Below are 11,434 nucleotides of genomic sequence, written 5' to 3'. Positions count from 1 at the left end.
CGAAGTCCAAATGACCCCTCAAATCCCCATTTAAAGGCCTCTTAAACTCAAGCCCTAATCCTCTATTTTTGCCCTTTAATTCCTTTAATTACAGCCTTAAATTCATAAAATACTACCATAGAATTGTGTTTTAGGTCCAAAATTCTTAACTTAACGAAGTTCCCTTGAAATCCCTCTTCCAAATCGTCCAAAAGCTCTCAAGCCGAAGTTAAAAATGGTGGAATAGCTCAAACTCGCGTAATGAAATAACTTATATGTTCTGCCCAGGGATACCCGCATCTGCGGTCAAAAATCCGCTTCTGCGGTACCGTATTTGTGGTCTGAAGCTCCGCTTCTACGGAATTCACTTACTTAGCCCACACCGCTTCTGCGACTAAACTTCCGCATCTGCAGTATCGCAGATGCGGTCACCATACCGCTTCTGCGTTCTCTGCACGTCTGGCCCTTTTTTGCTTCTGCGATAAATCACCCGCATCTGCGGCGCCGCATCTGCGGTCCCCAATCCGCAGATGCGAAAATACCAGAAGCAGCAATATCAGCTGCTGCAACAAAATTCCAACCTCTCCGTTGACCACCCAAAATTACCCCGAGGCCCCCGGGACCTCAACCAAAGGCTCCAACATGTCCCAATACCTTATACAAACTTGTTCCATTCATCAAAACACTTCAAATAACATCTAATCAACTAAACACATCGGATTCAAGCCAAACTTTCTAAAATCTTCCGAATTCCGCTTTTGATCAAAAACCCAACCAAATCGTGTCCGAATAACCTGAAATTTTGCACACACATCCCAAATGCCACAACGGAACTACTGCAACTTCCGGAATTCCATTCCGACCTCTATATCAAATCTCACCTAACAACCGGAAAACGTTGAAATCTCAATTTCGCCAATTCAAGCCTAAACCTTCCACGGACTTCCAAAATGCATTCCGATCACGCTCCCAAGTCTCAAATCACCTAACGGAGCTAACTAAATCATAAAAATTCCGATCCGAGAACATATACAAACAAGTCAAATATTGGTCAAACCTTTCAAATTTCAAGCTTCAAATTGGGAACTGTTCTTCCAAATTCATTCTGATTACCCTGAAAGCCAAAACCAACGATTTACATAAGTCATAATACACCACCTGGGGCAAGTCATGCCCGAGAACTGGAGAGCAATGTGCGAAAGCTCAAAACGACCGGTCGGGTCATTACATGAAGTTATTTAGTTCATTTGTAAAAACTTCAGCACTAAATAAGCTAGTTTTTTTGTCCTGGATAAGCTTTTTTAAAAATTTCAGCAGAGATGCTGAAGTTATTTAGTTCATTTGTAAAAACTTCAGCCTTTAGCACTAAAATAGCTGAAGTTTTTCAGCACTATATAGGTTTTTAATTCTTACTTATATAAACATATCCATAAAAATTAAGATTTTTAAAAACGATAAGGGAAAAGAAATATGTCTTGGTTGGCATGAGTTTTGCAACAAGGGAAATTCCCTTGGTCTGGTTCTTATTCTCATCCTAATAATATGTCAGACAGAAAAAGCAATGAAAAAGAAACCAAGTAGAAGAAGAACATCTGCCAATGAACAGAAATTGGAATGCAAAATTCACAGAATAATTGCCAGACAAAAAAGAGAGAAAATGGAAAAATGCCAGACAACTTTAAAAGAAGAAGAAGAAGAAAACAAAGGAGGAGAAGGAGGAGGAGAAAGGGGGCTGAAGTTGTTTAAAAAGTGGGTACAAGTTAAAACTTTAAAAAAAAATGGGTATAAGTTAAATGGTGGCGACCAAATAGGGGGGGCCCGTGCAATTTTACGCTTTTTCTTAGCCACCAAAAAACTACCGTTTATGTCAAAACTAGATTTGTATGGCCCGTGACCAACACGGGCCCGACAGTGCAGCTTAAACATTTCAATTCATGTGAATGAAGATCTAACTTAAATCTCTGGTGATTTAAGCATAGTATAGATACGAAGCAAAAGGAAACAAAACCTGCCTGAGTCAATGACAAAAAAAAAAGCATTAAGGTTGAAAAACATCGAAAAACGAGAGTTTATACCTACCAACTAATAGATACATCAATTGATTCTGCATTTTTTTCCTCTTGATATTTCCTTTTTACTTCTTCCCAAAGAATTAACCTTATTGTTATTTTGACAAAGTTACATTATTTTTTGAAAAGGCACAACGATACATTATCTCAAACGTGTGAGTCACTTCTAGGTGTGCTTACGCGAGAGCAAAAGTTAAAGGAACAACATCAGCATCTCTAGATCCTCATCAAAACTCAGCCAAATTTCAGAGTCATACAATTCTATTCACATAGGCGTAGGACAATTAAAGCTGAAAGCTAAGGTGAGAAAACCAGTCACAAGCACAAATTTCAGAGTCATACAATTCTATTCACATAGGCGTAGGACAATTAAAGCTGAAAGCTAAGGTGAGAAAACCAGTCACAAGCAGCATCAGGAAAAATCCCCAATAGACATGTCATAGCTTTTCTTCGTAACTAACTTATTTTGTTGTCTACATCAGTAAGGATAACCATTCAGTCCATGAATGGTAGAATTGCTTGATCTCATTCATGATGGGGTTGTGTGGTTGATCTCTATTATCATCTCGCTAGACATCTATCTACGTATGCTAGAACCATTTAGAGCTTTAGCCTTCAAAAGTCTCCCCATGTAGCAGTAATAAAACACCATCGAGATCCATGACATGATTAAAAACGACGACCTTGTCTTTTACCCACATCCTTAATAACCCCATGCAAATCTTTTTACTTATGCTTCAATATCATCAACCATGAAGCCTATAGCCCTTCTCCATCCCAACTAATTTAGGTGTTTTAGCTATATGATGATAAAGAAGTCAAACATATACATTAAATATAGACAATTAACACCTGCAATTTCAAGACATAGACAATTGGGTTGGCTTGAATTAAGGATGAACTATGGGAAAACATGGATGAATTGAATAACTACGTATTTGTCAATAAAATTCAAGTAGGAAAGGAAAACAACGAAAGAACAACTCCTTAGAATAACTTAAGGTACCACAAAAACCTGTAGCACAGGTTTTGAAGTTATTGCTTAGAAGTTCTAGAATACCAGAGACTTCAATGTTAAGTCAATTTCTATCATTAACATAATATTGTACATGTGATTTCATATTCGATGTTAGTCACTTTTCATCTGTAACATATTGAGTAGATGTGAAATCACATAATCACCCGTGTTCAAAATATATAAAGTTCCGCACAAATTTGATGCTAAGTTAATTACTCTAGCTTCAAGTCTAGCTCTTTTAGTAAAGAAATTTCACCTATTTCTGACTTTCTTTTTCTTGCTCTCATAAATACCATAATTCCTTCATATTTTAGTATTCAAAGTCAGGGGATGCCGATAAAGTTCTTTTATGTAGCAGAAACTAAATAAAGGGAGAGCTTCTAGTGAATCACCATCAGAGTCAGGCCTCTAAGGCTTGATGAATTAATGTAAGTTATTATAGGACAAAAAAATCCAAATAATGTGACATAAAAAAAAATTCAGCACTATGACAGTAAATTGATTTGAGTAATTCACGTATTTGATTGACACTTTTAAACTTGATAACCTACTCCATACCTTCACAACTATCTTTGCAACAAGTTTTATCGGTAAAGCTCTGCAAGACTATGCTGCAAAATCCGATGATAAAGCATTCCATATACCATCAGAGCCTATTATAAGCCTTCCCTGGCATCAACATCTGAATGCTACTAAAAGAAGAAAGAAATATCTCGTTTAAGAAGCCGATCCTGTTCCAAGCTCCATTAACCTCTTCTTCTCTGGTTCAGATTCATTCTCTTTAAGTTGTTTTCCAATTTCTACAGTTGATTAGTTCATTCAAAAATATCAACCACTAACAGTATCTAAAGAGATGATGAGTAAACCAAGTATATCACAAAAGAACCTTTTTTTAATAAGATGCACGAAGAGAATCTATCCTAGCTAATAAATATTAACAAGAGATAACTTGAAGCTCCTAAGACCATGTACTTAGAGAGTCGTCGTTAGTTTCTTCTTTTGAGATCTAGGTACTCAATCTGTAGTGGCTTTACATGTAGATTTCTGATCCAAAAAGATTGTAACTTTTGTCAAACAATTTATAATTTAGTACATTTTTGAATTGGTGATAAGTTAAATCTAATTTTTGTTGTTGATACAAAGTTAAACAAATAGTAGAAATACTGCAATAGAGATATACTAGAAGCAAATGGGATATGTTTCAAAGAATAATTTCTTTAACACGACTGATACATAAAACATAATATAACATTTACTAATTTTTTAGAAGTAAATACGCTATCTTTTGGCTTAGAGGATGATGGCTGTGTATATTGTAGAATACCTATGGTAACAGGAAAGGATAAAAAAATTCACTTGTTTCAGTCATATCATCAAACACCTTAACTGCACCAAAAATCTTTTATGTTTCATCACTACACGCCTTCAACCCCGAAAAGGTCGGATTCGTGCAAAAAAGTAACATCCGAGATTTGTGAACAGACCGGCTTGTTGGACAGAGAAATCCGGATGAACCACAAGGGGGGCTGTTGGACAATAATCACATTCACGTGCGGAATACATAAAAAAAGATGAAAAACTCAATAAGCAGAAAGATTCCAATATCAGTAATCTCAGAGAAAATAGAATCACAATTTTACTACTAAGTTCATCCTTAAAGAACCCATTTACTCTCGAATCACAATTTTTTACAACTAAATTCATCTTCAAAGAACGCATTTACTCTCAAAACAATCTTATACAACTAACACCAGAAATAACAGTATATCATAAATATGCATCTATGTAGCTATTTTCAAACATCAATAAGATACAACTACTGAATGCATATAAAAAATCCAGCAAGAAAGAAATTCAAAAAATAGGAGAAAATAAAAAACTAACAAATACCTACCAAAGTCCCATTATCAAGCTCAAATGGTTCACCAAACAAAGAAAGAACTGAAAAAAGGCCATAGACATACACATACAGCACATGCCACAAAGAAGCTGGAATCAAAATGGAGAAATTTGTATCAAAAAACAGAAGCGAAAGCGTTAAATATTAGGAGGAAAAATTGGAAGAGGATTCGTGTCATTGGAAGACAGCAACAACTCATAAGGATTAGCGAAAAGTCAAATTACCTTAGTCTGGCCAAGAAGCAACAGAGCAGAGACGAAGGAAAGGGAAAGTAAGAAAGAATGAATTGCAACAATTTGTTATTACACAGAAGACAAAAATCACAGACACATATTTTGTGAAATGGGTGGAACCGTGGAAGAACTGATGCGGTGGAGGTCCAATTTTGGGATTAAAGCACAGTTTCATTAGGTGTTGTTAAAGGTCCAAATTGCCCTTGAACAAAATAAAAAAAACAGCTAATGTCGAAACTCAAGCTCTTCTATATAATAGAAGAAGGGTGAAAACTTACCCGCAATGACATTTATATCAAATCAAACTAACAGTTTCTTTCATGGCGTAAAAGTTTGAATGTGCTATCAGATCAATTACAAACTCATGTGGTGCTTTACTCATTACCATCTCTTTCATCTCCACGGATATCTAAAGATATTTATCGCTACTTTTAAATAATTTGATAGATGTCTTAGAGAGGAACTCATAGCTGTCAGCAATATTAACTGTCACAATTCAAAATTCATTAAGGATCGTGATGGCGCCGAACACCAGTGTCAGGCAAGCCAACACCAAGAAGTTAATTAATTTCTCATTTTAGTAATTTTGAAATCATTTCTTTTCCTTCCGTTAAACAATAAATAATGAACTTAACCGAGTAAATAATGATGTCTTTAACAAATTTAAATATTGAATAATCCCATAGTCATCCTAGAACCCGATGTCACAAGTGCATGAGCAAATTTCTAGGAAATAAAATGTAATACAATAACTGTCCGGAATACAAATTGGACAAAAAAGAAAATACAATATTCTGAAGGAGACTCTGCTGACTGCGGGTCGTCTCGAGAGATGCAGCTCACCTAAGTCTCTGTATCAACCATGCCGCTGCGCCCAACGAGGCCACTAGACATACATGTGCCTGTGCAACAAAAAAACAGCAAGTGTAGTATGAGTACGAAAACAACGCGTACCTAGTAAGTATCTAGTCTAATCTCGAAGAAGTAGTGACGAGAGGTCGACTTCGACACTTACTAGTGGTGCAATAATAAAATACCAATAATGTGAAAAATCATGGATTTTTATAAGGTGACTGCAAACTCAATAAACATGAAGCATGTACAGTTCTTTGGTTAATATAAATTTTCAAGCTTATTTTCATCTTTTAAAAATATACATCTTTGGCCAATGAGGCCACATCAATTATCAATAATTCCAAAACAATCAATCAAGTCATGCGCAAATCATGCTGAGGTCGTACGGCCCGATCCAATAAATATTTAAACTGTGCACCGCCAGAGGGTCAAATGACGCGAACTATAGATACATCTATTACACCGCTCGCGAATCATATATGCACGGTCAAATATAAATAAAAGAATTACCCCGCTCGTGAATTATACATACGACGCGGTTACACATAAATTAAATACATTCAAACAGTCAATCAAGAATTCATTAGGGAAATAATTACCCAAAGAAATGGCAACTTCTCTTTTAACAGTCAAGAAAGTGATGTTTAACCCTTTAGAAATTTATTTACCAAGCTCGATGTGATTTAAGCAATTTAAATTGACAATACGGTTACGAATATTGCAAGTAAAGCATGCTTTTGGGTCCTAGACTACCCGGACTTAAGCATAATAGTAGCTACGCACAGACTCTCGTCACCTTGTGCGTACATAGCCCCCACAAATAGGAGCACATATTTAATTATTTTACCTACGGGGTTAATTCTCTCTTACAAGGTTAGAAAGGAGACTTACTTCGCTCCGGAGTTCCATAGCCGGCTCCCAAGCCTTTCCAACAATTCAAACCGATGCCCAACGCTCCAAAACTAGTCAATAAATAGGCAAAATTCATAAAAATATACTCTAATACTCACAACAATTCGATTTAAATAAATTTCCAACTCCACTCGAAAAGTTGGCATTGGGGCCCACATCTTGGAACCCGATAAAACTCACAAAATCCGACAACCCATTCCGATACGAGTTCAACCATACCAATTTTATCAAATTCCGATAACAACTTGACCTCCAAATCTTAAATTTTCTGTTACACCCCGTAAGTTTAACAACCTTGATACCGTTAGATATTATGTTAGTGCGGTATTTTCTTTTAGTGAAGTATTTTAGTAAAAGTATTTTTTAGTATAATTTTGGATAGTTACCATTATTGCTATTTTCGGGTATGGTAAATTATACTCATAATATAAGAAAATTTATGAGATTTTCTTTATTGCAAAAAAAAAAAAATAGAAATTATTTTCTTATAAAACGAGAAAGTTATCTTTTTATTGTTTTAAGTACTTATAGTAGAAAAATTTGTATTGTGATATTATGTTGTGAAAAAAAATTAGGATTTGACAGGATATGATTTTATTTTTATCAATGCCCTAACCTTTAAAAATATTAACATATTTATTTTGTTACTATGTATAATTATTACCTTTTGATTGATAAGTTTGTAAATAACACTAGCCACATATTTTATTAGATAAGTATTAACTTTTGGAATAAGTATTTTAGCAAAGCAGATGTAGTAATCTATTTAAGAGACCTCCTAGTACTACGTGTCATGTGATGATATTTTACTTAATTTGAATGTTAGTGGAGTCTTGGTAAAGGACAAATCTTTTCAATATATATCAAAATACTTAAGAGTTCTTCTACACTAAGAAATAGACTTTTGCAAAAGTTTGGTGATGGGGTGTGTATTTCAGCCGACCTTATCCTCTCTATATATATATAATGTTTTAGAAACCTTATCATTTGAGAAAAGGAGGGAATTATTAGATATATATTTACGTTGCAGCAACTATGTGAGGAGAAACTCCATCTTGCTCGTTCCTTTTTCCCTAAAACAGTGAAGTGCACAAAGTTTCCTCTACGTACAACTTCTCCATATTTTCATACATTCAATTAAGGTAAGTTTTATTTTAAGGCATGTAATTGTTGAGAACTCACGGGACGGTGATCGGAAGCCGTGAGTTCAAGTCGTAGTAATTGTATAAATAGGTTATGGGCTCTTTTCTTATGGTATGGAGATTGAGGGTTGTGTGGTAGCTCGTGTAAAGCTTGGTTTTTGTTTAAAGGATGTTGGTTGTGGAGTACACCATTGTTTAAAGCCTCGGGAGCTTGTCGCTCTTTGATTTCGTGATGATAGTGTCGGTATAGTTGTAGTTTTTAGTTGACGTTGGTTGTGTTGTTATTCTTATGCTTCGTGAATTTGAAAGAATAAAGTGTACAAAGCTATCATATACGAGCATACTGGTTGTTATGGCTGTTATAACTTGTGGGAAATCATATAAGCAAGGGAGGTGCTGTCCGTTTCATCGTAAAATAGGTTGTGGTCGATACATAATAGTTATGACGCTTGAATGGTAACTATAATATCGTTTCTCTTATTGTAGACTAAGGAGTCGTGAAAATTGCATAGCTTGAGATTGGGGCAGTATATACAAGGTATGTGAGGCTATCCCTTTCCTTCTTTTGCACGACTCCGATTGTACATAATGTAATGAACGAGCTTCCAAAGATACTCTACTCTTAGAAGCTAGCAGTACTTACATTGTTTCCCCTCTTATGGAACGAGTGATGTTGATGTTGCTTCTCTTATTCTTATGTTATCAATGTTATTGGTACTTCCTGATTCTTATAAGGTTCATGGTGCAGAGGATACCGACCTTACGTCACTCCGAAAGGTTTAGAACGTGAGTCCATGAGTCGAGCATGCATTATATATATGTATCTATTTTACTCTACCGAGCCGCGCTATAGTCGGTCGGGTACGGCACCTATTGTGCAACCACTGATCAGTTGGGTTTTACCGAGCTCCACGTGGCCGGGTACGTTTTTACCGAGCCTATTACGGCCGGGTACGATATGATGATGATGATGCCCACAGAGGCGTATGTTTTAAAAGTTTATGTATATATACATATGTATCACGCATTTCATGTCAGTAGCCCTTAGAGGTACCCAGATGTTACAGGTTGTTTATTCTCTATCCCTGCTTACATTACTGTTCGTACTTATGGTTCCCTGCCTTACATACTCAGTATTTTATTCTTACTGACGTCCTTTTATTTGTGGACGCTGCATGTCGTGCTGCAGGTCCTGATAGACAGGCAGGCGCAGCTCCCCCACCATAGTAGGCTGTCCAGTTCAGCGGTGATTGGCGAGATCCCTTCTTCGGACTTGCCTTGGTCTTGGTATGCATTTTTGTTATAGATATTATGGGTATGTCGGGGCCCTGTTCCGGCTATGTTGCAACACTTATGTTCCTTTAGAGGCTCATAGACAGGTGTCGACTCATGTATAGTTTGGTAGGCCTTGTCGGCTGGTTTTTGTTGTATAGTCTCTCATGGTAGTGTGGTAGCTCGTACCTTATATATAGTTTCTTGATTGTCTAGTCATCCCATGTTATGTATGTTCATGCCATCATATTTTATTGTTAGTTGTCCATGACCCATGTCTACCATTTATATTGATCTCGTCAGCCCTAAAAGATAATAAAGAAGGTTAGATAAAATGTATGTTGGTGCTCGGTAAGAATGGCCGGGTGCTAGTCATGGCCCTCCAGTTTGGGTCGTGACATTTTCGTTCTTGAAAAGTTTTGCAAAAATCTTGATTTCTTCCATTTAAATCCGAAATAAATGATGAATATAATCATAGAATAATAAAATATAATTACTTTCGGATATAGAACACTTACCCCAATTCACATGGTAAAAATCGCCTCAAAAATCGCTTCAATCCGAGCTTCATAGCTCCAAATATGTTAAAAATGGCCGAAACCTAAAATATAGCTTCTGTCCAGGTATTTACTCTTCGCGATCGCGAAAAATGCTTCGCAATTGCGAAGCACAACATTTCTCAGCCCAAAATTTGACCTTCGCGGTCGCGGAGAAAGCTTCGTGATCGCGAAGAACAAATGCCCAGCTCTTCCATACAGCCTCTAGTATAATGGCCATAACTTTTTGTACAAAACTCTAAATTGCAAATGGTTTAACTTTTTGAAAACCAAACTCCAAGGACTATAACTTTTATGCCTTGCTCATCTCCCAGTTCTTTAAAGATTACAAGATATAAGCTCCCAAAGTCAGCCTTGTGCATCACAAATTTCTTCTTCATCTTCCCGGGCAGCCTGTAGTGTACCGACCATAACTTTTGGTACACAACTCCAAATGCCAAATAGTTTGATTTTCTGGAAACTAGACACAAAGAGCTACAACTTTCAGTTTTAGATCATCTCCAAATTCCTTATAGATTGCAAGATACAAGCTTCCAAAATCGGGTCAGTGCAGCAGAAACTTTCCTCTACGCGATCGCGAAAGACCGTCCACGATCGCGAATCACTGGCCAATTTCTCCCATTTTACTGATCGCGATCGCGTAGCACACTGCTGTAGGCAAAAACCAGCAGCTAAAAATGGCCTAGAAATGGTCCGAAACCACCCCAAAACTCACCCGAGCCCCTCGGGACCCCATCCGAACATACCAACAACTCTCAAAACATAACACGAACTTAGTCGAGGCCTCAAATCACATCAAACATTGCTAAAAACACGAATCACACCCCAATTCGAGTCTAATGAAACTAAGAAATTCTAATTTCTACATTCGATGCCGAAACTTATCGAATCACATCCGATTGACATCAAATTTTGCACACAAGTCACATTCGACATTACGGACCTACTCCAACTTCCAAAATCGGAATCCGACCCCGATATCAAAAAGTCTACTCCCGGTCAAACTTCTCAAAAACCTTCAAATTTATAACTTTTGCCAAATGACCCCGAAATGACCTGCGGACCTCCAAATATTCGGGCGCACTCCTAATACCAGAATCATCATACTGAGCTATTCCCAGACTCGGAATCCCAAACGGACATCGATAACATTGAAATACACCTCAACCCAAATTTATGAAATTCTTCCAAAAATGCTAACTTCCACGATAGGCGCAGAAACGCTCCCGTGTCATCCAAAACCCTATCCGGACATACGCCTAAGTCCAAAATCATCATACGAACCTGCTGGAACCTTCAAATCCCGATTCCGAGGTCGTTTACTTAAAATTCCAACCTTAGTCAATTCTTCCAACTTAAAGCTTTTGAAATGAGAATTCTCTTTCCAAATCGACTCCGAACTTCCCGAATTTCAATTCCGACTACGCGTACAAGTCATAATACCTGAAGTGAAGCTACTCACGGCCTCAAACTGCCGAACGATATGCCAGAGCTCAA

The 11,434-nt window shown here is 36.9% G+C and overlaps 1 long non-coding RNA gene across 2 annotated transcripts; it reads right to left on the bottom strand.

Moving 5' to 3' along the window:
* Positions 1-3,464: 3,464 nt before the first annotated feature.
* Positions 3,465-5,391, bottom strand: LOC109241159. 2 transcript variants are annotated; one of them, XR_002070192.1, is made up of 3 exons: positions 5,191-5,391; positions 4,961-5,055; positions 3,465-3,866 (listed from the first exon to the last, which is right to left on the bottom strand). It is a non-coding gene; the product is annotated as an uncharacterized LOC109241159 (long non-coding RNA). The 2 variants fall into 2 exon arrangements; XR_002070193.1 differs by lacking the exon at positions 4,961-5,055.
* Positions 5,392-11,434: the final 6,043 nt, after the last annotated feature.

Source organism: Nicotiana attenuata, unplaced genomic scaffold (genome assembly GCF_001879085.1).
Source record: "Nicotiana attenuata strain UT unplaced genomic scaffold, NIATTr2, whole genome shotgun sequence".
Classification (NCBI taxonomy): Eukaryota; Viridiplantae; Streptophyta; class Magnoliopsida; order Solanales; family Solanaceae; genus Nicotiana; species Nicotiana attenuata.
Note: the sequence above shows the minus strand (reverse complement) of the source record. Positions and strands in the feature narration are given on the sequence as shown.